At 44.6% G+C, this 27,042-nt stretch overlaps 1 protein-coding gene and 1 pseudogene across 1 annotated transcript in view; both read left to right on the top strand.

Annotated features, from left to right (window-relative positions):
* The window catches only part of SCARA5 (scavenger receptor class A member 5), a 1,100,058-nt gene that overhangs the window by 636,891 nt on the left and 436,125 nt on the right, over positions 1–27,042 (top strand). The window lies entirely within an intron of this gene.
* LOC146822009 (dihydrofolate reductase pseudogene) lies at positions 19,815–20,394 on the top strand (annotated as a pseudogene).

A 27,042-nucleotide genomic window follows, 5' to 3' on the forward strand; every position in this document is an offset into this window, starting at 1 on the left:
TTAATGGCATTGTCGGACCACCAGTGTGGCGGCGGCTGTACCTCCACCACAAGTCTAGCAGTCCTCAGACTGCCAGTGTCGTAATCTGGCCCAAAGTCTTAACGGGACCCAATTGAGGCTAAGGGGGATGGACGAGCTGCTGTTTGCATCACATTAAGTCAGGCAGCTCCCTGCTGCACCCCTCCGAATAGTGGCACCCCCTGCCTGGGCCCAGCTCACCCATGCCCCAGGCCGGCCCTGAATGATTTATGGTCACTACATCTCTCGTAGCTGATTTGTAGAAAGCGACATGGAGGAGGCAGATCAGCTACAGCATGGCACTGCAAATGGTACCGTAACCCTCACTTGACTCATCTTGTGGGCACTGCTTTTATTTCAGAGAAGTCAATACACTTAGGCCTTCATTGAAAGTGGGCCAGCCATTTGTACAATATCTTCATCCCACCTGATAATCTCTTACTCTGCATAGTTGGAATGCGTCAGTTGCAGTAAATACCACCTAAAGTTCTTCCCTGTTAATGAGGAATAACACTCAGATGTTGTTGCTTACCATACCAAAATGTGTATGTGTTGGTATTTGCAGGGCATTTTTCCCCGGCTAAATTTCAGCAGTTTTTACCTGGCACCATTTATCAGGGGGACGTGATTCTTACAGCAATAGTTATAATGCTGATATGCGTAGTAAGTAAACTCATCGAACATAGTGGAAAAGCCAACCCGAAATTAGGGCCTTAGACGCGTCCTTGTTTATTGTACTGATTGAAATGAAAAACTATTCGTATCCTCTGGTAACAACTTATTTAGAATAAAATATAGCCAAACTAATTTCATAATTGCGAGTTTCATCAAAAAAGTCCTATACCTATTCATTTTCTAGCACATAGGATTTACTACACGCAAGAGTTTGAATGATAATGTGGCCCACGAGAGTCATATCTGCACTCATGGTTTTTTGGAGGAGAAACAGCAAAAACATTCACTGTGACCTTCAAAGATTTCTTCTGCAAGGGGCATGGAACCACATATCCAGAGATATTTTCTTAAAGGGGCACTTTTATCAATTTGGTATTCCAATGTATAGTTCTGTAACCCTGAACACACTCCTTTTACCAAGGAGGTTAAAGTTGAAGTCTTTCAAATAAGTCTGTGGTTGCGCTGAATTAGAAGTCTGGAAATGCTTATTAAAAAAATAAAAAATAATCTGTATCCCAGAGTCTGGCAACAAGGGGATCCACCAAGCACCCTGTGAGCATAAAAGCGTAAGCACACAAGTAGAGAAAGTGAATTTTATATGTTTTCATGCTCAGGACCCAATATAGCCTTAGAGTCCTCCATAGCGGGCTCTACCAGCCATTAAAGGCCCGCTACAGTGTTAAAGTCCTGATATTCAGGCCTCTATCAATTGTGGGAAGAAGCACAGAGAAAGCAAAATAAAGTTGTGGTTGACATCAAGGCAGATGAGATTCGTGGACTTTCTGCTTAAGCCAGTCAGTATGGTCCTAACCAACCAATTCGATGAACTCTCCATCGAGGTTTAGAAACCTGGGTGGACCATCTGCATTTGTGCAGTGATTCCCAAGTTTGTGTTCCACACCAGAGTCAAAGCCTCTGAAAGGTTTACACCATTTATACCATGCTACAAGCCCTGGTATTTCTCCTTTCATTCCTATGAGCTATCTATATGTCTTATGGTCAATCTGGACATTGACCTCGTCGCCAGATAAAAAGTAGGTTAACTCCTCTAAAGAATAAACTGTCAGAGAAGGGCTCCTTTTCAAAAGTATCTTGAAAGAAGTGTCTTAGTGCAGGCTGCGGCCTGATCGTCTTCTTTCCTCTTCATTTCAATTCAATCATTTTATTGTTTTATTCTTTAAATTCTTTACACAAGGAGCAAACATACAAAATGCTGGTGGTCTGGCCCTCAAGTACAGAACATAGAACATAGAAACCACATTAATCACAGAACCAAGGCAATAACACATTAAAATATCAGTATTCACTATAATTTACATAGGACAGAAAAATTAAAAACAGCCAGGGCTGGAGCCGCAGTTTCCGTGATAAAAAAAACACTGGATTGCTTCATAATTGGACATATTATTTTACTTTAGTACTGACAGACTTTAGAAATATTTGTTTGAGGGGCAATAAATTCATAAGAAGTTAACAAAAGATGAGAAAGCCACAGCCTAATCTTCTGCAATCCCATTCAGCTCATCAGAAGCTCATCAGAAGCTCAGAGGGACCCATCTGTAGCATCGTGATGCTGTACGCACTAGGGCCCTCATGGTCTGGGCGGACTTTAAACAAGAACTACGTGCTATGCGGGGAGGTGTTAGGGTGTGGTTCTAGGAAGCATGATGTAACGTGTAGTGCGTGAGTGAAGGTTGAAGAATGAAGACGTCTTGAAGGCAGTTCCTGTGTGCGACGTAATCCATCTGTCTGCTCCCGGACACAATAAATTCCGCACTTTAGTCTGGAGACACAAGCACGTTGGCTGTATGGAGAACCCCCTTTATTGTTTTAAAGGCCTATTGAAAATCCAAAGATCTAACTGCCCCCACCTTTAGTGTTTTCAGTCAGATCAGTTCACGGTGTTAAACTACCCAATGACTTTTCCATAAAATCCACACAGCCATGAACATCATTTGGGGGTCATCAGGGGTCGCAGCTGAAACCCTCATTCAAAGGTGTTGTTTAGTCACTGGTCCTCTACATGTAGTGAGATTCGGGGCAGGAGGGGGGTTGTATCTAAAATATCCCAACTAAAAAAGCAGTGGGCCCCAGGATGAGGTGACCAAGATTCAAGATGGGCTGTTCTCATGAGGAGCAGGGTCAGTACTGATTTGCATTAGGTTGGCCTCTGGGGCTGATTTAGAGTCTGGCGGCCAGGTAATCTGTTGCAACAGTGATGGAGTACCCTGTCCTCCAGACTCATTTCTGCCCACCCAATTTTTTGTTGGATGGACAACATGTTTTATGCTGAATTTACTCTGTCAGTGTAAAACGTCATTCAGCCGCCCGTGTGGGTGGGTGCTATTGGAAGTAAGACATGCAAGCATCCACCCTATGTAATGTGGACAGTCAGCTGTTTGTTTTTTACTGGCTGTCAACGCAAGATAAATCCTGGTGGTGAAGGACAGTAAAAAAAAACAAAATTTACCCCCGTAGCTTGGGAGAAAACTGTTGTGGTGGGTTCAGTATTTTTTATTTGTTTTAAACTCCTGCTTTGACAGTTTATGCTTGAAAAATAAAAAACTTTGGAAACGTTTGAGGGCCAGCCGTCATATTTGATGGAGCCATCCATTAAACTTTATCTACACTGACAGGAACTGCCATGGCAGCGGTTCTTGCCAATCCATAGAGATGTCTGCTGGTTTGGAAGACATCTCTAAACTTGGCGGTCAGAGTAAAGGCAGTAATGTTCTCCACCACCCTGTCTTTACTCCGTCTGCTAAATCCCCAATCAGGGCCTGTGCCTAGCGTGGCACAGTGAACGTAAAACAATGGTTTGGAATGCTACCCAGAGGGGTTGCCGTTGGTTATATGTGCTGCAGAATCCAGCGCACTACAAAGACGAAATAACAAGGAGCAATAAATATATTTCTACTTGTTAAGCCAGCCTCAGACAGGAGCCCCATTTTTGAGCAAACCCTACATCTATTTGTAAATATGGGTTTGCGTCAAAATACATGGGTGTATGCATGGGAATACTCATGCACCACACATGGAATGCATACCTGACACAAAGGAGTGCAAGGGAGTGCAGTGCAATAGACATAGCACACCTTACTAAGAGACCCCAGATCCAACTACCAAGCCAAGAATGTGTTTATTTGAGGGATTTCACACCCCAAACACGCCCACGAAGCTACACCTCTGCCTTGGTACCCTTGGCATTGTTTTGCAACCCCTGGACTCAGACATGGCAAACGCTTGGCCAAGAGCATAATGTATACAGTGCTGTGATGAGTACTGTTTGCTTTCTATAGCAGCTGTAGAACTAATAAATTCAGTATTGCAATCACACTTATAAGATTAAATAAATATTCAAATCAGTTAAAAAAGGGGGACATGGCTAGCAGCTGACGAAAATGGCTGCTGCCTAGGGAAGCTCAGCGGTCGACGAGACATCCCCATCGATCCTGACCTTAATCTGGCGGCGTAACAAAATCAAAGTGTCGGAGGAAACGGCGGAACAGCCGGTGCATCGATCGTGCTGACCCTGGACCCTGAACTTTGAATGTCGAAGTGCCTACATCGTGCTCAAGAGACGTGGCCTGTGTGGGGCGCTGAAGCCGGGGGCTCAGGTGCACTGCTGACCGAGTGACGAGGGAGCATCTGCGGGCTGGCTCAGCGAAATGAACTGGAGCCCCCATGAGGCATGGACATGGACGGCTGCTGTTACGGGTGAGGCGCAAGAGTAGACTAATGTGCTGTACCATCTGTGCCCGCAGAGTGAGGACTACAGCGTCAGCCATTGACGACACGTGGCCCCGCTTTGCCGACCGGAGTGAGTGAATACCTATGAAGAAGGCGGTGAGTCCTGACCTGGGCTGGGATCATTGGCGCGAAGCGGCTGCTGCAGCCGCAGTCAGGCGGGAGCGTCCCCGAACAAACTACGAGGGGCCCCTTCCAAGTGTCCCAATAAACTGCCAGCCTCCTAGCCAGCCCTGAACAACTGAGGCGCTAAAGCATAAGAACAGTGTTGCTAAATGCAGATCGCTGCCGTCCTGGGTGTCTGTGCTACCAGTGTTCTGCTGCCCAAGGCCCATGGTGTAACGCCATCTTCACCTCCCCCCGGCCAACAACACGCACTATAGCACCGCAGGCAACTGTGTGGTGACTGCTGCAGGGGAGAACTTTCACACAGTCTAGACTACCACCAGGCATAGCCAGCCCGGAATGCGGCGGCCCCTGGGGGGCTGCCTAACCAATACCTAACACGCCCACCAGACCCCCCAGGGCTTGATATCCTCTGCAGGGACCCTTTGACACTGGGGTAAACAAACAACAGGCCGGTCTGCAAATACGCCGTGATGGAGGTGAATACTCTCCTGTGAACTCCTCTGGCAGGACAAAGGGAGGGCAGGAAAACCGAAAGGCCGTGAGTGACTGACAGTCACGCAGGCAGTGGCGACTACTGCACCCCCACCCATACAACTCAGTCTGACCCCCGAGGACTAAACACGATGGGGGGCCGGGGCCAGTGCCCTGTACAAAGCCTCAAGCTGGACAAATACGCTTACAACAAAGACCCGCTGGAAAAATCACCACTGAATACGGAACTTGGAGGGGCCTCTGCCCCTGAGAAACCTGCGGAGGTCACACTGCAAGACATCATGGCAACTCTGACCAAGGTCCAAAACTCCATAGGCTCGATCTCCACAGACATCTCTCTCACACACGCAGATTTTTCGAAAATGGCCACGAGAATGGCGGAGGTAGAAACCACCACTGCCACCATCTCCACAGACACGGCGGCGCTACAGCGTCAGGTACGAAAGTTATAAACAGACAATAAACTTATGGCCGCCAAGCTCAATGATCAGGAAGGCTGCTCAAGATGCAACAATGTTTGAATTATTGGCATACCGGAAAGTGTGGGGGGTCCGGCATTGGGCCTGTATGTAGAGGACCTCATCAAGAACCAGCTACAGCCTCATGGGCTGTCCAGTTTCTTCTTGGCGGAGAGGGCCCATCGCGTACACTCTGCAATAGGTCATTTCGTACAGCATGGATGCATGACTCTCATATCACAATGTGTTTTGTGCTCTCCCGCAAACGATGTTATCAATGTCCCAAACGGACACACGGCTGAACGTCACGGCCACCCAGCCCCTAATATGTAATACTTTAGGCCCTCCTCTCATGGTTATATCATGGAATGTAAATGGTCTTGGTGATAAGATAAAGAGAGCATTGGTCCTACAATACCTGAAACATAAAGCACCGGCAGTGGCCTTGATCCAGGAGTCGCATCTGGTAGGATCGGCTTGTAGGGCCTTAGATAGATGGGGGTTGAAAATGGTGGCACACTCTGAATTCACTTCTGGCTCACAAGGGGTGGGAGTTCTGGTTAACAAGCATTTTCCTCTTATTATTACCGGGTCCTGGACAGATGATATGGGGTGTTTTGCAGAGGTATCTTGCCAATGGGAGGGAAGATCATACAATTTAGTCACAGTATATATCCCACCGGCACTGCATCAGACGGCTTTTCCGGCCCTGGGTAAATTCTTGTTAACACTCCCACAAGGTGATTTAATCATAGGGGGTGACTTTAATGCTACGGTCGACACCACTATGGACCGGCAACCCCCCAGAACTACAAGTGGTATAAACCTTAAATTAGCGAACTTCATGGATGCTTTAGGTATGGTCGATGTTTGGCGTGCTAGGTTTCCACAAGAGCGACAATACACTTACCACTCTGGAGTGCATAATAGCCTCTCAAGAATAGACTATATTTTTACACTTGCACAGGTCTAGAGAGAGTACTAGAGATAATGCACCAGCCCAGGGGTATTTTAGACCACTACCCTGTTTTACTTAAATACACGTCTCAAATCCTAGGGCGCCGGAGTGTATTCCCGATATACCCCGGCTATTTAAAAAAAAAAACAAGTTTGGAAAAGGACTACACACTGCCACGGGGCACTACTTTATGGAAAACGCACAATCACTTACGTCCCCGACGACTTTATGGGAGGCATATAAAACAGTAATGCGGGGCCATGCAATCTCATTAGTTACTTGCCATAAACGGGATCAGCCACAACAATTAGAGATTCTAGAACAGGGGCTAAGCCAGGCCAAGAGTACACATGCATCTGACACCACTGATGTCACGGCCCATAAGCTAAACCTGGCCCAACAGTAATACAAGGCCTATGCATGGGAGGAGGCAAAGACTAAACTCACTAAGACACAGCATACTATTTATGAGCTCGGGGATAAGACGGGATTACTCTTAGCCTGGCTAGATCAACGAGAAAAAGCTAGCTGGTTGGTGGCAGAACTAAGACTAGATGATAGAACCCTCTCCACAACCCGCAGCAGATAGCTGACGCGTTAGCGTCTCACTACGAGACGATATACACACCTGCAGCCACAACCACAGTAGCCGAAAATCTCACTTTCCCCAAAGACATCCGGATGCCTACACTGTCCCCTACTGCTACTCAGGCACTAGAGACAGACCTCACCACAGATGAACTGACATTAGCAATAGGTGAACTGCATACCTGGAAGGCCCTGGGTCCAAATGGTATTACCATTGAATGTTATTAAAAAACAGCGACCCAACTCGTGCCGCACTTGCTTGCCATGTATGAGGATAGCCTGGAAAGAGGGGAATTGCCAAGGGACCAATGTCTAGCGACGATAGTGGCAATACATAAGCCTGGTAAACCACTGCAGGAGTGTGCGTCCTACAGGCCGATCTCATTAATGAACGTGGAAGCCGAAATACTGGCTAAAACCTTGGCTTCCTGACTGCAACCATACCTTACAAAGCTGATACACCCGGACCAGTCGGGTTTCATGCCGGGCCGCAACACAGCTCTTAACTTAAGGCGATTGTGCAATGTCATGGCACGCATTTCCACAATTGCAGAGAACGCAGGCATTCTCTCCTTAGATGCGCAAATGGCATTCTACTTCGTAGAATGGTCCTTTTTGCTGTCCTTAAGCACCTGAGTTTTGGCCCTAAATTCTGCGCATGGGTCCAGCTGCTGTACACGGGACCCTTGGCACATGTGGTGGTGAATGGACGCATTTCGGTCGACTTCCGCTTGGGAAGAGGGACAAGACAGGGCTGCCCCTTGTCACCACTCCTGTCTGCACTGGTGCTTGAGCCGCTGGGGGCGTGGATACGACAGGACCCAGTCATTCATGGACTGAAATGGACAGTGGACTGGGAAGATCGCATCTCGCCATGTGCGGACGATGTATTACTATACATGGCATCTCCTGCACGCTCTGTTAACTGTCTTCTGGACATCTGCGCGGCATATGGCAGATTTTCTGGGTATACTATTAACTGGACAAAATCATGACTATATGTGCTTCATGGTTCCCCTCCTATGCTCCCATGGGGCTGTGAAATGCAGATCGCGGCAGAGGGTTTTAAATACCTAGGCCTATATATCATACCCCAATGCTCGCAGTTTATGGGGAAAAAACTTCATGGAGCCTCTGCGTCGATTTCGCCAGGATGTGAAGCACTGGCGCTCGCTATCACTGACACTGCTGGGGAGGGCTGCCCTCTTTAAAATGATGGCGCACCCCAGATTATTGTACGCCCTACAAAATACCCCATTCCCGGTTCCCCCCACTTATTTTAAAGCGATTGACACCGAGGTGAGCAATCTCCTTTGGGATGGAAAGCCCACCCGTATAGCCGTGCACAAACTGGTGAAGGGCTGGTATGACGGTGGAATCGCCCTTCCAAACATAAAAATATATTAGTGGGCTTCAGAACTCACTGTAATAAGTCAATGGTTGCATGCCTCCCAGGAGGACCCAGCATTACCACAGTAGGTCATAGGAATACTCTACAATAAATCAAAGGGGAACACTCTTACGGGTCCCACAGTGCACACTGTCCGGATTTGGTTCAAGGCACTTCGCAAGCTCAGATGGGAGGGGGGTCTTAACACAGGCTGCACCACTTTGGGTAACCCAACGCTAGGCAGACTACGTAACACGAAGGGATTCAGGCAGTGGGATCTAATAGGTATCTCAAAGATAGGAGACCTGTGGAAGAAGGGAGCGGTCTTACCTTTCTCACAACTCCAAGAAACATATGGGCTGGCACGATCGGAAGCATTTCGACACCTGCAGATCAAGCATACACTTATGGGGGTACTTCCACCAGAAACGCAATTACCAGAAGCCTCACCGTTAGAGTATAGGCTTTTAACAGATCACATGCCTAAAAAAGCAATCTCCCAGACCTATCGAAAAACTATAAATAACCAACCAGATCCCATGGGAAGTCTAAGGGAATGCTGTCAGGTTGAATTGGAGATCTCGATGAAACAGACTGGCAAGATGCCCTCGCGTCCCCACGAGAGGTAGCGATTTCCTCTAAATTAAAATTAGTGCAACTAAAAATCCTCCATCGAATATATTACACAGTAACACTGATGCACCGACTGGGCCAGACACCATTTTGCCTGCGACTATGTGGACAGCCAGGTACATTCTATCACATATTATGGGAATGTCCAGGGATCACAACATACTGGAGGGCGGTCATGCGAGCTATATCGCAGGTCAGTGGAGCTAGTGTACTGCCGGAGCCGAGGAGATGTCTCCTAAATATCTGGGAACCTACGGATGTGAACCATAGGGATCAGGACTGGGCGACATTAGGTATGATGATTGAGAAGCGAAATACTGCTCAACACTGGGGAACGGAGTTGATTCCCACCTATCGTCAATGGAGCTGTGATATGGATTGCGCAATGATAGCAGAGAAAGAGGTCTATGTACACAGGGGATGCCCCCAGAAATGGGCACGGGTGTGGGGAAAATGGAACGCTTATCAGGGAAACATCTGTGAACCTCCACAAGTTGATTCAGTTTCGGATGTTAGCGACTAAGAGATCCGGGGCAATGATGATAATTTCCCGAGTGTTTGTTAAAGAATGGATGTAGAGCACAAGACTACATGAAATATGATATGTTGAACACAATCTTCACTTACGTGCTTCTCACTGGGGTGTTTTACATAAAAATATATTAACAATAAGGAATAGTTTAAAACAATAAAATAGTCCATGTCCAATTTAGGGGGAGGAGGGCAATTAAAAAATAAGTAGTAAAAATGTACTCTGATTTCTGAATCCACGGCCACGTGGAGTATTACATGTCTTTGGAATTCATGAATTGCAATGGGATTCTGCCTAGAAGGCTGCACCAGGCCCAGGTTTCCATGTGATTCCTTAGGAAATCACACGATTTCTAAGTGTGTAATCAAATTAGCTATATTGTTTAACTGCAATGCTGTTATTACAGTTGAATTGTATGAGTTGCAATATCCTTAAAATGCTTGGCACGGGATGCTTTATCCCTTATATTAACTAATTTGGACATGTGACAAAATATATATATATTTGAAGGACGCATGGCAGCGCGAGACCCATTTGGGTCGGATGTACTACTAATCCCATAATTCATCGTGTTCAATTGAGCACGCACTTTGGACAATTGAAATAAAAGAGGGTATGTGTAAAATCACACCATTGCTGCCATGTTCTTTCTGATCCATTAGGAAGGGCTTTACGGCCTGAAACGCGTCGGACAAATGATACAGTGGGGGACTGTTTTCTTGTACATTGCCGCTGATTGTGAGAAGCGTATACTTACCTGTGTGTGCCAGCCTTTGGGTAACTCTTTTTTCAAACACATTAGTGGCTCACCCGGCCACGGTTCAGCACCACTGCAAATTGGATGCGGGTCTGTCTCCGCTGGGATCTTACATGAGACGGAACAGGAGGTGCTCTCTTAATTGTTTGCAAGCGGCTGCAAGGACAATCTGCTTACCATGTTAATAATTTGAAGGACGGATGGTAGCGCGAGACCCATTTGGGTCGGATGTACTACTAAACCCATAATTCATCGTGTTCAATTGAGCACGCACTTTGGACAATTGAAATAAAAGAGTGTATGTGTAAAATCACACCATTGCTGCCATGTTCTTTCTGATCCATGAGGAAGGGCTTTACGGCCTGAAACGCGTCGGACAAATGATACAGTGGGGGACTGTTTTCTTGTACATTGCCGCTGATTGTGAGAAGCGTATACTTACCTGTGTGTGCCAGCCTTTGGGTAACTCTTTTTTCAAACATATGTATATATATATATATGGGCTGCTGGGAGGAGCAGGTCCTCTTTGGCCAACACCATGACACTTTTTCCAAACATGTAATTGTATGGCTCCGCTATATCGATGACATCTTTTTGATATGGCAGGGTACCAAACAGGCAGCCCTTGATTTCATTAGTGCACTCAACATCAACACTCTTAACCTCTGCTTTACGTCCAACATAAGCCAGGAGTCGGTGTGCTTCCTAGATGTAGAGATCGTGGCCAGCAATGACCAGTTAATAACGCGACTATTTAGGAAGCCCACTGCGGGTAATACAGTGTTGCATGCCTCAAGTCACCATCCGGCAGATCTCATACGCAGCATACCCTATGGGGAGATGTTGCGTATAAGGCGTATTTGCAGCACTGACCTAGAATGTGTTAAAGCTCAACAAGCTAGCAAAGCACGTTTTTTGCAAAGGGGCTATACTGTTGCGATGGTTGATAATGCAATTCAAAAAGCCAATCGCATCCCTGGGAGTGAGGCCCTAAAGAAGTCTGTACCTATTGAAACGAGCTTACCTACTAATCAACCGGTCAGATTAATTGTGACCTATAATCGTCAACATCAGGCTCTGCGCAAAGTACTTAAGAAAAATTGGAGCCTCGTTTGTAATGACCCTGTCATTGGGGACCTGATGTCAGCTAGTCCAGTCATTACATTCAGAAAAGCTCGTTCGATGAAGGATGCTCTAGTTAAATCCAGTCCTGAAAATGCTGCGACTAAAACATGGTTGCAAACGAGTAAGGGCTTCAAACGCTGTTCCAGCTGCAAAGCGTGCAGGCATGGGGCTAACAAGATGGAATATTGCATTCCGTTCTGTGACATCCCTCGCCCCATTAACAAATTCCTTACCTGCAGAACTGAATTTGCGATGTATGTGCTGGAGTGTCCGTGTGGCCTGCAATATGTTGGCAGTACCAAATTGCAGGTCCACAAGCGGATACTCCAGCACATACGGGCCAACAATGGCAGTGATCCCGCATACCCTGTTGCACGCCACTTTAAGGAGTGTCATGACAACAAAAGTGAACTCCTTAGGTTCTTTGTCATCGACTCTGTGCCCCCGTTGAGACGAGGAGGCAATCGTGAGGCCCTTCTCCGTGCGCTAGAAACCCGCTATATTCTCGAACTGGACTCTAAGACCCCTGTGGGTCTCAACGCTAGTGAAGATTTCTTCACCTGTCTGTAATCATACCATTTTCATCAACTCTTTCCATCAGTTTTAAAGATGCCTATATCCATTGTTCCATTGATGTATAGCCTCCATACCTTTTTAGTATGCAGAAAGAATTATAATTTTTGTAACATTACTTTATATTATATTAAGATTGTTTTTAATATAGCACTATTTTTTGCACTTTGTATACTATGCACTATCTTGATTGGTGCTTTGATATAGATATGCTAGTGTTCATATATGATGGTTATTTGTATCATATAGGCTCATTGATTACGTACATGATCAGGAGTTTACCCACTTGGGTCTCATTTGCACATATTGCGTACTTTGCACAGCTTATTTCGTTGTTGCATATGCAGGTGTTCAGGTTTTTTTTATATAAAACATTTAAAGCTTGTTTTAAACTGCCACTGCCCGTTGGTTTTTACCTTAAATTTAGATTGCACCTTATATTTGTGCTTTCTTTGTTTTTAAGGATTGTTTTACCAACTGTCTATCAATGTTTGTTACTTTTATGTATTTTACTAAAAGTGAACTACGAATTGTCATTTATAGTATTTCCAATATATTTCTTCCATGTCTATCACGCCATTTATGCGTTAGCCAATCATGTTCGTTACATACTTTGCACTTGCACTTTAAATTGCCCCTGCTCAGCCTCGTCGTCATGTGATCAAGGCCTTTCGTAGGCTGAAACGCGTCATGCAGGCATTGCTGTAAAATGAAAATAAATTAATTTTCTCACTTGCATCCTGGGTCAGTTTTCGTCTGTTCCTGCTTTCCCTCAGATTTCTAGTGCACAGGAGCACTCTTGACGAAATACTCCGCTATATATATATGTGTGTGTATATATATATATATATATATATATATATATATATATATATATATATATATATATATATATATATATATATATATATATATATATATATATTACCTACTGGCTATTGCCAGTAGGTAGTTATAGGTAGGACCTATTATCCATAGGAAATCCGCAACATTCTATTTGGAATAACTTTGGCGCCGGTTGACGAATCTTCGCGAAATTTTCAAAACTGGTGGGGCTATCCGCCCCGCTCCTGTCCTGAAAGTCTCGGGGTGATTCGTCAAGCAGGGGCCGAGAAAAAAGGGGGTCCCAAAACGTGTTTTCCCCATGCAATTTTCCATAGGAACCTTTTCTCGCAGCTACAGCCCGAACTGCTGAACGGAATTACACCAAATTTGGCAAAGAGGTAGCCCTTGGTTCACACTCGTGCCTTTTGGTTAAATGGTGTAAATCCGTTCAGTAGTTGCTGAGAAAATCAAAAGTAAAACCATAAATATAACTATGGCCTCGGAGGATCCGTGCACCCTATGCGTACCCTCCTGATCACGAGCTGCATGCTAATTGGCTGTCAACTGGCTGTCAACACTCCAAACCAGGAAGTGTTGGCAGCCATTTTGGGCCTCCGTAGAAGCGAGGCTCAAGAAATCAGTTGATTAAGTGTGCAAAACATATAAAGGGGGCAGGGTAGAAATGCCCTGACCCTCTAGACCTGCTTAGGGGGTCCCACATGGACCCCCCAGGGCCCCCCCCAAAAAGTTTTTGTTGAAAAACGGCAAAATTCGCTCAGGGTGCGCGGATCCTGCCGTAAAAAAAAAAAAAATCGAAGCGCGCTTCTTTAGTATTTAGTATTTAGCCCCCGGGGGAGTCAAATCCCGGCGGCAAAAATATTACATTTGATGGGGGGCCCAGAGGGGCTACAAAATAAATGGGTGGGGGGGCTCAAAGGCCCCCCCCAGCCCCGGGGCCTGCCACCCCCCGGGGCTTTCAAACAAATGGGTGGACGGGGCTCAAAGGCCCCCCCAAGCCCCGGGGACCATCCCCCTGGGGCTTTTTATATTGTAGGAGGGGGGCGCGTGGCCCCCCTCCTGGAGCCAACGATGGCCCTGGGGACCGCCACCCCACAGGGCCGGCTCCTGCAGTGTCTCGGGGTGCCCACCCCCGGGACACTGCTGTTTGCCATGGCAGGCTCCCGCCCTGCCATAGCAAACTTGGTTTGGATTTTGAAAGAGAGAGCAGGGAAATCTGCTCTCTCTTTCAAAATACAAACCATATTGCTTTTCCACACGGGAGCTGCATGTTAGCAGCGCCCCGTGTGGAAAGCAGTGCCGGCTCCCGAAGGACGCGGGGAGCAGGCTCGGACCGTGGGGGCATTGGGGCTCCCCCCACGGTCCCCAATGTTGTATATAGGCCCCGGGGGATGGGGTCCCCGGGGAGAATAGAAATTAGTGATAGGTGCTAATTGTTTTTTTTACGGGCAAATTAGGAGTCCCGCACACAGCGCGGCGCTCACCGCGGCTCCCTGGTGTGCACGCACTGGGTGCGTGACTCCTAACGCGTCAAACACGTATATGATGTCACGCGCAAGCGCGCGAGCGTCGCGTAAAGTAATACGTATGTGTCGCGTATGCGCCTGGAGTCAATTACCGGTCTGCTGATGATGTCACATATTACATCATTCATGACATGGTCAGTGACATCACTGATGACATCACTGATGACATCTCAAATGACATCACTGATGACATCACTGATGACATCATCCACGTGACAATCTGATACACCTCATCATACACTAGTATAACCTTTCATCACTCATTATAAAATATGAAGTACCATATTTGAAACCATTGACACATCAATATAAGTTTCTCAAAACCCACTCAGTGATTCCTAGATCTACACACACATCTAAACACTTACCTATAGATTCACTCATACATGCTGACAAAGATCAATAGAACACTATCAAATATACTCATACACCTACATCAACATTACACACCAGCATACATCCTATTCACATATGCAGTCATCCTACTCACTTATGCAAACAATTGATCATACTTACATTTACTCAGCTACACACTTATACAAACATCAGTTCATTTATTCATATAGATAGTAACTCATACTTAGTGTGTTATAAAATCACTATTACAAGTATACAGTTATCCATACGGTCACTCATAGAATCACTGAGTCTTATGTATACTTATTTATATAGAACAACTGTCACATACACTAGACTTTCACATAGCTAGTAACCAACTTATGAAATAGTTTACACAAGAGACAGAGTGATACAGATATTCACACAGTTTAATCACTATCCCATATCTTTAGTGAGACACTTTAAATTAGTCACTTAAACAGTCAATCACACTGCTAGTAAATCCTCCATCCAGACACATATACTTCCACTCATTCTTTAATGCAGATTGTTATATATATAATACATACTTAAATATCAAACCAAACCACATTCACTGGATGATGTCATCAGTGATGTCATCAGTGATGTCATTTGAGATGTCATCAGTGATGTCTTCAGTGATGTCACTGACCATGTCAAGAATTATGTAATATGTGACATCATCAGAAGTGGATTGCGGGTGCACGAGTTATAGTTAGTAGAACTAACTATAATGGAGGAATTTCAGTGGTTTTGTACGAGTGAAATGTCCAGCTAACTATAACACCCCTGAAACCTATGTTTTTTTCAGTGAATATATATATATATATATATATATGATCAAGATCCCATGGGATCGAAACGCGTCATGCTGAGGTGTGCCACAACTGAGCTGGAATAAACTTACTGCACTTATTTGCGGTCCAGGCTCCTATTTTTCTGCAGAGCTAAAGATGGTTGGCGAATGACGGATGGGAAGGAGTGCTTTGATCTATATATATATATATATATAAATATCACAGCTGTTGCAAAACCCTCCGGTTTATTTTAACTCGGCAAACCAAGGATCATTCTGGTTATTCGAAGTCTTGTGCCCGACGCGTTTCGAAGTATTAACCTCTTCTTCATGGGCGGCTTCACAAATGTGTTTGCAGAGAACTCTAAATAAAGCATGCTTATGTTGTAACCGCCCCCAGTGGGCGTTGCTTAGTGCTTTCTCCTTTGTGCATGCTGGGATGTGTAGTCCGTTTTTGACAGTATTTCGACCCTCAGTGGGTTCTGCAGGCATTCTTTGCAACTATTTTCATTTCCTTAGTAGGACTCCAGATGAAGCGTTGGTTTCTTTATGCCACAACAGCTGTGCTGCATTTTGAGTTTGGAATAGTTCCCACCACGCAGCCTCTCCTTCATTCATGGAATGGTGCAGTCCAGCGCGGCAAGGGCAGCCGTGTAAAAGTATTTCCACCAAAACGCCCCAAAGCATTCCTGGACGCACTCACAGCTGTTGCAAAACCATCCGGTTTATTTTAACTCGGCAAACCAAGGATCATTCCGGTTATTCGAAGTCTTGTGCCCGACGTGTTTCGAGGTATTAACCTCTTCTTCATGGGCGGCTTCACAAATGTCTTTGCAGAGAACTCTCAATTAAGCATGCTTATGTTGTAACCGCCCCCAGTGGGCGTTGCTTAGTGCTTTCTCCTTTGTGCATGCTGGGATGTGTAGTCCGTTTTTGAGAGTATTTCGACCCTCAGTGGGTTCTGCAGGCATTCTTTGCAGCTATTTTCATTTCCTTAGTAGGACTCCAGATGAAGCGTTGGTTTCTTTATGCCACAACAGCTGTGCTGCATTTTGAGTTTGGAATAGTTCCCACCACGCAGCCTCTCCTTCAGTCATGGAATGGTGCAGTCCAGCGCAGCAAGGAAAACTGCGTAAAAGTATTTCCACCAAAAACGCCCCAAAGCATTCCTGGACGCACTCATAGCTGTTGCAAAACCATCCGGTTTATTTTAACTCGGCAAACCAAGGATCATTCCGGTTATTCGAAGTCTTGTGCCCGACGCGTTTCGAGGTATTAACCTCTTCTTCATGGGCGGCTTCACAAATGTCTTTGCAGAGAACCCTCAATTAAGCATGCTTATGTTGTAACCGCCCCCAGTGGGCGTTGCTTAGTGCTTTCTCCTTTGTGCATGCTGGGATGTGTAGTCCGTTTTTGAGAGTATTTCGACCCTCAGTGGGTTCTGCAGGCATTCTGTGCAGCTATTTTCATTTCCTTAGTAGGACTCCAGATGAAGCGTTGGTTTCTTTATGCCACAACCGCTGTGCTGCATTTTGAGTTTGGAATAGTTCCCACCACGCAGCCTCTCCTTCAGTCATGGAATGGTGCAGTCCAGCGCAGCAAGGAAAACTGCGTAAAAGTATTTCCACCAAAACGCCCCAAAGCATTCCTGGACGCACTCATAGCTGTTGCAAAACCATCCGGTTTATTTTAACTCGGCAAACCAAGGATCATTCCGGTTATTCGAAGTCTTGTGCCCGACGCGTTTCGAGGTATTAATCTCTTCTTCATGGGCGGCTTCACAAATGTCTTTGCAGAGAACTCTCAATTAAGCATGCTTATGTTGTAACCGCCCCCAGTGGGCGTTGCTTAGTGCTTTCTCCTTTGTGCATGCTGGGATGTGTAGTCCGTTTTTGAGAGTATTTCGACCCTCAGTGGGTTCTGCAGGCATTCTTTGCAGCTATTTTCATTTCCTTAGTAGGACTCCAGATGAAGCGTTGGTTTCTTTATGCCACAACCGCTGTGCTGCATTTTGAGTTTGGAATAGTTCCCACCACGCAGCCTCTCCTTCAGTCATGGAATGGTGCAGTCCAGCGCGGCAAGGGCAGCCGCCTATAAGTATTTCCACCAAAACGCCCCAAAGCATTCCTGGACGCACTCACAGCTGTTGCAAAACCATCCGGTTTATTTTAACTCGGCAAACCAAGGATCATTCCGGTTATTCGAAGTCTTGTGCCCGAAGCGTTTTGAGGTATTAACCTCTTCTCCATGGGCGGCTTCACAAATGTCTTTGCAGAGAACTCTCAATTAAGCATGCTTATGTTGTAACCGCCCCCAGTGGGCGTTGCTTAGTGCTTTCTCCTTTGTGCATGCTGGGATGTGTAGTTCGTTTTTGAGAGTATTTCGACCCTCAGTGGGTTCTGCAGGCATTCTTTGCAGCTATTTTCATTTCCTTAGTAGGACTCCAGATGAAGCGTTGGTTTCTTTATGCCACAACAGCTGTGCTGAATTTTGAGTTTGGAATAGTTCCCACCACGCAGCCTCTCCTTCAGTCATGGAATGGTGCAGTCCAGCGCGGCATGGGCAGCCGCGTAAAAGTATTTCCACCAAAACGCCTCAAAGCATTCCTGGACGCACTCACAGCTGTTGCAAAACCATACGGTTTATTTTAACTCGGCAAACCAAGGATCATTCTGGTTATTCGAAGTCTTGTGCCCGACGCGTTTCGAGGTATTAACGTCTTCTTCATGGGCGGCTTCACAAATGTCTTTGCAGAGAACTCTCAATTAAGCATGCTTATGTTGTAACCGCCCCAAGTGGGCGTTGCTTAGTGCTTTCTCCTTTGTGCATGCTGGGATGTGTAGTCCGTTTTTGAGAGTATTTCGACCCTCAGTGGGTTCTGCAGGCATTCTTTGCAGCTATTTTCATTTCCTTAGTAGGACTACAGATGAAGCGTTGGTTTCTTTATGCCACAACAGCTGTGCTGCATTTTGAGTTTGGAATAGTTCCCACCACGCAGCCTCTCCTTCAGTCATGGAATGGTGTAGTCCAGCGCGGCAAGGGCAGCCGACTACACATCCCAGCATGCACAAAGGAGAAAGCACTAAGCAACGCCCACTGGAATCAAGCTATCCTGGCTGGAGAGGGGTGAAACCCCGAAACCGGTCCTAGGATGCTTGTTTCCGGTCCAGGGAGGACCTGGCTTGGCAGTTCGGGCTGGACTGTTCCCATGAGGCACAGGGTTAAGACTGATTTGCATATGGCCAGGTCTAAACCGGGGTGGCATGTTGAGCAAAAGAATGATGGATTTAACCCAGATCTCTTAACTAGCGCTGAATGTTTTGATTTGTTCTGCCTTCCGTCCATCAATTGTGTGTCTTTTGCAAAACTTCAGGAGAGCTCATCCGAGGCTACACCAAGGGGTCAGGACCTTAAGGGCACCACTTTGGGGACATTAACTCACTCCAGCAGAGGACAGCATGGATTAGGCAAGTCCAGTAGCAGGTCTAGGTGGACGGTCAGCTGGGCAGTTACAGTGAGCTTCTGGAGTGTATTATGTCCTTGTAGCTCAAAACAGGAGGTCATACGGCTGAACCTTGGAGTCGCTTCAACCTGGGATGAAGGGTGCAAGTACAATCTTCCTGCTCAGCAAGCAGAGTAGCAGGGCTGCAGACCGGCAGTCCTTCTGGCAGCCAAGCAGCTTAGCATCCAAAAGCCCAGGACGGTACTGAAGAGTTGGGTCTGATGGGCTAATATTTATATCTGGTGCCCACTTTGTAGTAGGAGAAGGTAATGGAGGTGTCCCATTTAATTCCTTAAAGTTTCCAGCATCCCCAATTTCTGGCTCCAAGCTGGCTGTGTGAAAAGTGCAGTGATGACAAGTTCATTGTGTGAAGGCAGGGCACTGACTATTTAGTTCAAGTGGAGCTTGGGTATTTGCAAGAAATTTCTTCCCTCCTTTAAAGGTTTATTAGGATGTTATTAAATTGTCCTCAGATTTATCCGCAATACAATCACCCAGTATACTCCATATGTGATTGTATTCATTAGTTACCCAGATTCATTTAGTATAGGTATATTCAAATGTCTTTGTTTGTATAATTTTGCAGTGAGAAAGTACTGTGGGGTCTTTTTATTTTTTGTAATTAATATCAAACCACTACATAATGCCTCTGGTAAGTGGTCTCACGCTGCCGTCTGGACTCTGACCTCTTGGCGCTCATTCTCCAGCGGTATGGCGAGGACAGCATGGGCCGAGTTCTGAACGCCATCGTGGCCGTGTGCCCGGGCATGGGTATCGGGAAGGACGGTAGTCTCCCCTGGCCTATATTAAGGAATGAATTCAAGTATTTTCAGAGGATGACAATGACATCCACAAAAGAAGATAAACAAAATGCCGTGATCATGGGGAGAAAGACTTGGTTGTCTATTCCAGAGAAGACTCAACCACTAAAAGGCAGAATTACCATAGTGCTCAGCAGAGAACTTACAGAACCGCCAAGAGGGGCTCACTATCTTGCACACAGTTTGGATGGTGCCTTCGAGCTTGTAGAATTGCCAGAGTTGGCAGAAAAAGTAGACATGCTCTGGATAATTGGAGGAAGCTCACTCTATAAGAAGCTAATGGCGAAATCGCATCATCAGCGGCTTTTTGTGACCAGGATCTTAAAAGAGTTTGAATGTGATACATTTCTACCGGGAATTGATTTAGAAAATTACAAGCTTCTTCCAGAGTATCCAGGTGTTTCTGCTGAAGTCCAGGAAAAAAATGGTGTCCTCTACAAATTTGAGGTGTATGAAAAGGCAGAGGAGTAATAAAAACAGAATTGTGTGGATATAGGATTTAGATAAGCTAGAAAAAAATCTATGTTTGCCAATTTCGTTTTTTTACATAATAAAGATATGTAATTACTCTAAAAAAATATATATATATTACTTCTCAAACCACTATCATCACACTAAATATTTATCACCCAGTGGTATATATCCCAATATAGTAGTTACTGAATTTGGTTTAATGAAGTTATCTATAATACTGGAGATATAATTGCATACGGCTAACCAAAAGCTTTCTAACTCTGGTGACATTCAGATCATGTTATACTGAATTCCAATATTATCATTACCAACATCTTGGGCATTTGTCTGAAATTGTAGTTCTAAATATACATAGTCTTTCAGAAGTGGAATATAGCAGCCAATTAAAAAAAACAATTGCACTTGCCTGTAACTAGCCAATTTAAGACAAGTGAGGGTGAATTTGCAAGTTGATTAGAGAGCTTTACCCTCATATTGGCTTATCACGTTTGCATCAAATTTGTGCTGTTGCATATTCTATTTAAAGGAATATATTTATTACATTCTTGAATGCCCCAATATTTCACTATCTGCAAAAACTGTTTACAAATATGGCAGATTCGAAGATTTCATTAATGGGGACAGTTCCTGAAAAAACAAGAAAAAACTGAAGATATGGAAATCCATTTTCGTGATGTCTTTCTCCTAATATGTCTCTTACATATTCCCAAGGACCAATTTCACCAAACAATGGAAAATGGCTCTGATAGTTTAAGAGTGCCTTCCTCTACTGGAAGCATTACTTCCTTGCAATCTTATATTATCATCTACGCCTGAATTGTGGGTATAATTCTGGTCTTATACATTGCTTTACACTTTTTCTATAGATCACCCAGTACTGTATATGGTATTAGTTTCAGATTGCACACCAGTTTTAGAAAACATGTGGGCTGTATACTGATGTCTGCCATAATTCTCTTCATTAGTTATGGTCAAAAGGCTGTATATGTGGGGTAGATAGAACCATGTAAAAGACTGAGAAAAAATTGTTAAAGGATTTTTATGAAGTAAATCTAACTTTCATCCTGGAGCAGTACTAACCTTTAAGTAGCCTCTGGGTCCATAGGCTGTTATACAATAGACTCTTCGACAGGAGTTGTTATCTCCTCCTCATTCTGAAGCCCCTTTTTCAGAGGCTCTCAACCGTGACACAGATCATCTGTGCCTTACAAAAATCTGCCTAGCCTGGGCCTTCTGATGACTTTAAGTATGTCGACTCAGGTAGGTCCTCTATCCAAATTCCAGATGTTCTCCAATAGGAGTAGTCATTGCTGTACTCAGTGGGCTTTGCCTTCAAGTTAAGGACTGCCTTATCTTCCCCCCTAGGTCTTAACTCCTCTTCTTATAATTACAAATTTTCCCAATTACTCTAAGCAGTAATATGGGACCTATTATTCACTACAGCCAACTCAGAGTTAGGCAAATTATTACTAAGGAGCACTGAACAAGAATCTCTTTATTTGCTGCAACCATAATTTTTTTAATGAGTCACGTCAATCAAAGGTCATTTTGCTAAGGTATATTCACAACTCCCAGATTTCATTTTTGATTTTTAGATTGCTGATTTTATGGCTTTTGCAATGGAAATGACTTAACACTGTGTTTGTATGACACAGACAGGTCTTGGATATTCATAACTAGCAGATAATAAGTTTGTTGCATAAGTACAGAGGCTCAACATATTCAGCTACCGAATTTATATTACTTTAGAATAGCTCATTTTTCCATCAGCCTAATTGTCTCTGTACCATGAAAAGGGAAGACCTGGTCTGTAGCTCAACTCACTTACACAAAAAAAATATGAAATCTGATACTGACTGGTGTTGGAAAGTGACTCTTTTCATGTGGTCACCCCACTTTTTGCTGATTCATTTTGCTGGTTTTTAAATTCTGGATATTAGGGAACTGGTGTCCAGGCCCCAGCGTTTTTTCTGTGACCCATCAAATACGATAACATTGATTTGCTCTTAATTTGTGTATCTAACTTTCCAGTAAAGCCATAATATAGTGTAGGAAAATATACCAATGGTAAGAAAAGTTAAATGTCACTTGTGGACTACAGCGCATGTTGTACCATGAACTAGGCTGACAAAGAAAATACAGCTCCAGGTCTACCTGTGTTGCCTGAATCGTGCAACTTTTAACCCTACGGGAGAGTCTGTTAAAAATAATCCTGTTTGGCAGGAAAGGGCCATACTTTTAAATATTGTATAAGTCACCACTGAGTAGGTCTTGTAGCCCAAAGGTAGGGTACATCCAAAAATTTGTTGGTGGCATGTCCCACATTGACTTTTCCCCTACAACAATGATCACTGTGAAGGGCAATAGCTGTCCTCTGAGGAAAACTAAAGTTTAGAACAAAATCATAACTCCAGTAATTTTGGTTTTGGTCAAGCTATCAAAATAATTCAAACACTGTTTTTAATGTTCCTTAAAAGTTCAATTCAATAGTGAAGTCACATTTTTTATTTATATGTAGGAAAATGAACTTATAAAACCTTAGACTTTGTCTTCCTGAACCATAAGTAGGTTAATTCAGAATCATAAGTGGGCTAATTAACATTAACTTGCCAGCAGCTGGCCTATCAGTGCTTCCTCTTACTGGGGCATGAAAACTGCTACTATCACAAAGAAGAGATATAAGGGAGAGCTTTTAGCCTTCTCTGACTCCCCTAGCTAACGTTTAGAACTCACTCTACAGAGAAGAACTACCTAAACTTTTTAATAACAGGTAACCATGATCGTGGGAAAGACACATATTGATGTCCCTTGCTATCGGAACCTAAAATGATTGTGAAAAGGAAAAAGCTATGTTTTTATAATACTGCCCTCACACACTTTGCAGTGTCATGCTTCATTATTGGGCCGCGTCAAACGCCCCCGTGCAGACCAACACAGAGGGCGGAGCGCAATGTTTTTTTCAGAGATGAAGAAAGTAGTGGTGAGGTCACAGAAAGATGAAAGGTGATAACAAATACAAATAATGACAACAAACAAAATAAGGAAAAGTATTCCCTCAAGAAGGGACCAAGAAGGGTGCAGACATATATACTAAAACTACCTAGGAGGAGACTGTATGCAATTTTATTCCTGTCACCTCCTGGCAGAATTTAAAAAATCATGAAAACTGCTCCCAAGGGAGACACAATGACTTAAGACTAGTGGCAGAAAGAACTTGGTGTCCAGAATTTCCATAAACACTCCCTGACTGGCCCACAAGCCATCTTCAAGGACTGAAAGGCACCATCATCTTGGATTTTACTTAGAATAGTGCACCATGGCATAATTTACAGCAAGGCAAACAGGATGTGCTGTAAAAGTGGGAAGGGTTGCTCTTGAGATCCCCCACCTACTGACTGGTAAATCATACATAAGTGACATCCACCCACAGCTCATCAGAGCACTTTTTGGACCAACAGAAGAGGACTGAACCTGCTGTGTGAGACTTGTTAGAAGACATGAAGGGCTGTACCTTCTCCCAAGTGTACCCAGGACTCTGTAATAGACGCCAAGGTTCAGTAAGTTGACCTCCCATGTGGCTACAGGACACAAGTGTCAAAATAATTTTTTCCTGAAGTGCCCAGCTGACCAGTAGCAACCGGACCTGACCTGGACTCATTTGCTGGAGTGTGTTCTGACCACAAGGTACTTCCCCAGAGGTCATGTGAGCCTTAGAGGTGACCCAGGGAAGGTGCTCCAGAAATTATGAATATCTAGGACTTAGAAAACTATAATGCTTTTCTTATCTAAAAGAAAATCTTTGTGCAGGGTTTCAAAAATATAGGTGCCACCATTTCTGTCACTAAGCTTGTGCGCATCTACTTGTTGTTGCCCTGTGCACCAGCACTTTTCACAACCATATTTAGATTTTCTATATTTTTTAAATATATTTTTCCTTCTTCGTTTTTATATATTTCCATGTAATGGTGAATGCAGTGAGCGGTGCCATCAGTCATTGCATCGAGGCATTCATACACCTTACTGAATTGTGACCAAGTGAATGCACTACAGCACACCTTAAGAACCTTCTAATTGATGACAAGTATCAACCTGATATTTACCATGGATAAAACTGTGTTGGTATTTCACTAGATAGCTATATGACTGCTGCAATGTCAAGGCTGGCAGTGTTTTGATTTTTTTTTTACCTATACTCAGCACCGGCTACCATGATTTTCTGCTGCTACCATCATGAGATATTTATAAGGCTTTGAAGGTCAGGTGTGAGAGTGAATATCTTTATTTTTTCCCCAAACCTTCCAACGGTTCTGTAGAACCATGGTAAAAGCTTTTGCACCAGCGAATTACCTCAACCCACACGTTATGCCAATAAATCTCACTGTGTGCTGATTCATGCTTATATTATCTGTCTGCCATCCAGCCATATCCATTTGGTCTGGATGAACTTGGCTCCTCCTGGGTATATCCTTCTGTGATTCACCCTCAGTCTCCCTATGATACTGTACTTAAATTCCCCTGTAAATAGAAATGTGTAAATGTGTTTGAACAAAAACAAATGGTAGCCTGATTCATTAACTATGTCAGTTAAAGTTCTTTACTCATACTGAAGTCTGATCCTGCTCTGATGCCTGCTTCTAATTTCCCATTTTATATTTGCCTTAAAGTTGTAGGTTTCAGATGTTTTACATGCCGCTGTCCCTTATAAGCTGGCTAAACCTCTGCGCCATGTTTGTTTCCAATCTCCACTCTCGTCTTGTATCCTCACATTTTAGTGAACATCAGTGCTATCACCTTGGTCATCTCAAAAAGAGTTCTACTCTCTACCTCTTCTGGGGGTACCCTGTGGTACTTGCCAACAGAAGCTCTTAGAATGTCTTTAATGGGTACTACTCTGAACTGGAGTTGGGTAGAGCTGGACAGTAGAAATATGGTCGTTAGCTTCAGCTGTGTCTTCCATTCGATACTAGCGTACCAGGGATTCTAGAAAGGTTTTGAATCTACCAAGTGCACAGCCAGAACTCAAATTGTATCACATTGTGGTAGAAGAGGAGTTCGGAAGTGATTTAAGGATTTGAGGTACAAATTGGGATCACCCACTAAGGGAAATCTAGTACATGTTTAAATATACTTGGCCCACCAGCATTTCCAAACCTGATTTAATTCAGGTAAAGAGAGTTAGATTCCCGTTTTCTGCAAAAAACGCATTCTGCTGCCTGCATGAGAGACATCGGTGGAGCTAGCCCTCTCTCAGCTTTGAATATCTACATCTAGAAGATATTTCATAGGACACGATTTCCTAACTAGGGTGCATGTGACAGTTTGATGAACATACTTTAGGCAATGCTTGTGCTCCGAGGAGCTAAGAAGAGCCTGGAACCAGAGGGTGCTGTTGACCAGACGTAACCTATTCAAAAAGTCTAGGTTTGGAAGAACAAGGTTCAAAGAACTGCATCTGGGTTGACTTCAGTTCCAACTTTCCTGATCCTTTTTTAACCTGTAAACCCCAACATCTTCCACATTAAACTGGAGCTGGTGTCAAAATGCTAATTGTCGAATCTGTACCGAGACACAACTTCTGGAAGCCACTTTCTCCATCCGGATCTATCTTCAGCAATGTTCTGGTCTACAGTTCCTGAAACTGGACACGTCCAAGTTCACCTTGCTTCAGTAGACGTTGCATCATTGTGTTCGACCTGCTGGACGCACAGATGCTTAAACTTTGTACCACAAGATTTCTTGATGCCCCTCGGCCCGGTACTTAATGTCTTTGAGTCATAATTACCAAACCATGGCTGGCTTGGCATGCATCCAAGGATTGCACATCCAGTCCTGGCATTTACAGACACCCTTTGCGGTCTGGAGCTCTGACCTCCTTACTGGTTTTGTTCAACATGTCTTTGATACTGGACATATTTGACATCGGCTCCACAGTGACAGTTTCATTTCCAGCCTCAACCCCCTGTAACTGGTTCAATCAGAGAATTCACTGACATTACAAAGGGGAGAGGAGTTGGCCTAACGGCTAGGGCGGTTGACTTCGAGTCTGGGAAACAGAGTTCCTGTCTCGGCAAGAACACACAACTTCTAGTGATTCTGGGCAAATCACTTAATCTCCCCATGTCTAGCAAAAATGAATGTGCCCTCATGTATGCAACTGGTGCTGGTGTAAAGCGCTCTGATAGCCAAGTTTGTGCTATATAAAACTCTCACTAGTTGACCCGACCCATAGATCTCCATATGTTTTTTACGGTATTCTTACTTTCCCCTTTAACATGGGCTCTTTTTGACACATTGGGGCATATTTACAATAACTGGCGCATCCCTGCATACCAGCAGGGATGCGCCAGTTATTGTGCGCCACAGCTCCGCCACCATGGATGCGCCGCATTTATAATGCGGCGCACCATGGGGCAAAAACAGCACAGATGCGTGACACATCTGTGCCGTATAAGTGGCGCATTGCTGGAGGGGCCCTATCTAGTTAATGCTGCGTCAATCCTTACGCCTGCTTCAGGCAGGCGAAGGGTTTTGACGCAGCATGGGCCTAAAAGTGACTGAGTGAAATCTTGTAGATTTCACTCAGCCACTTTTAGGAGGTGTTCCTGCGCCAGAACGCACCCCCGCGCAGGAACGCCTACATGTGGC

Source organism: Triturus cristatus, chromosome 6, assembly GCF_964204655.1.
Source record: "Triturus cristatus chromosome 6, aTriCri1.1, whole genome shotgun sequence".
Taxonomy (NCBI): Eukaryota; Metazoa; Chordata; class Amphibia; order Caudata; family Salamandridae; genus Triturus; species Triturus cristatus.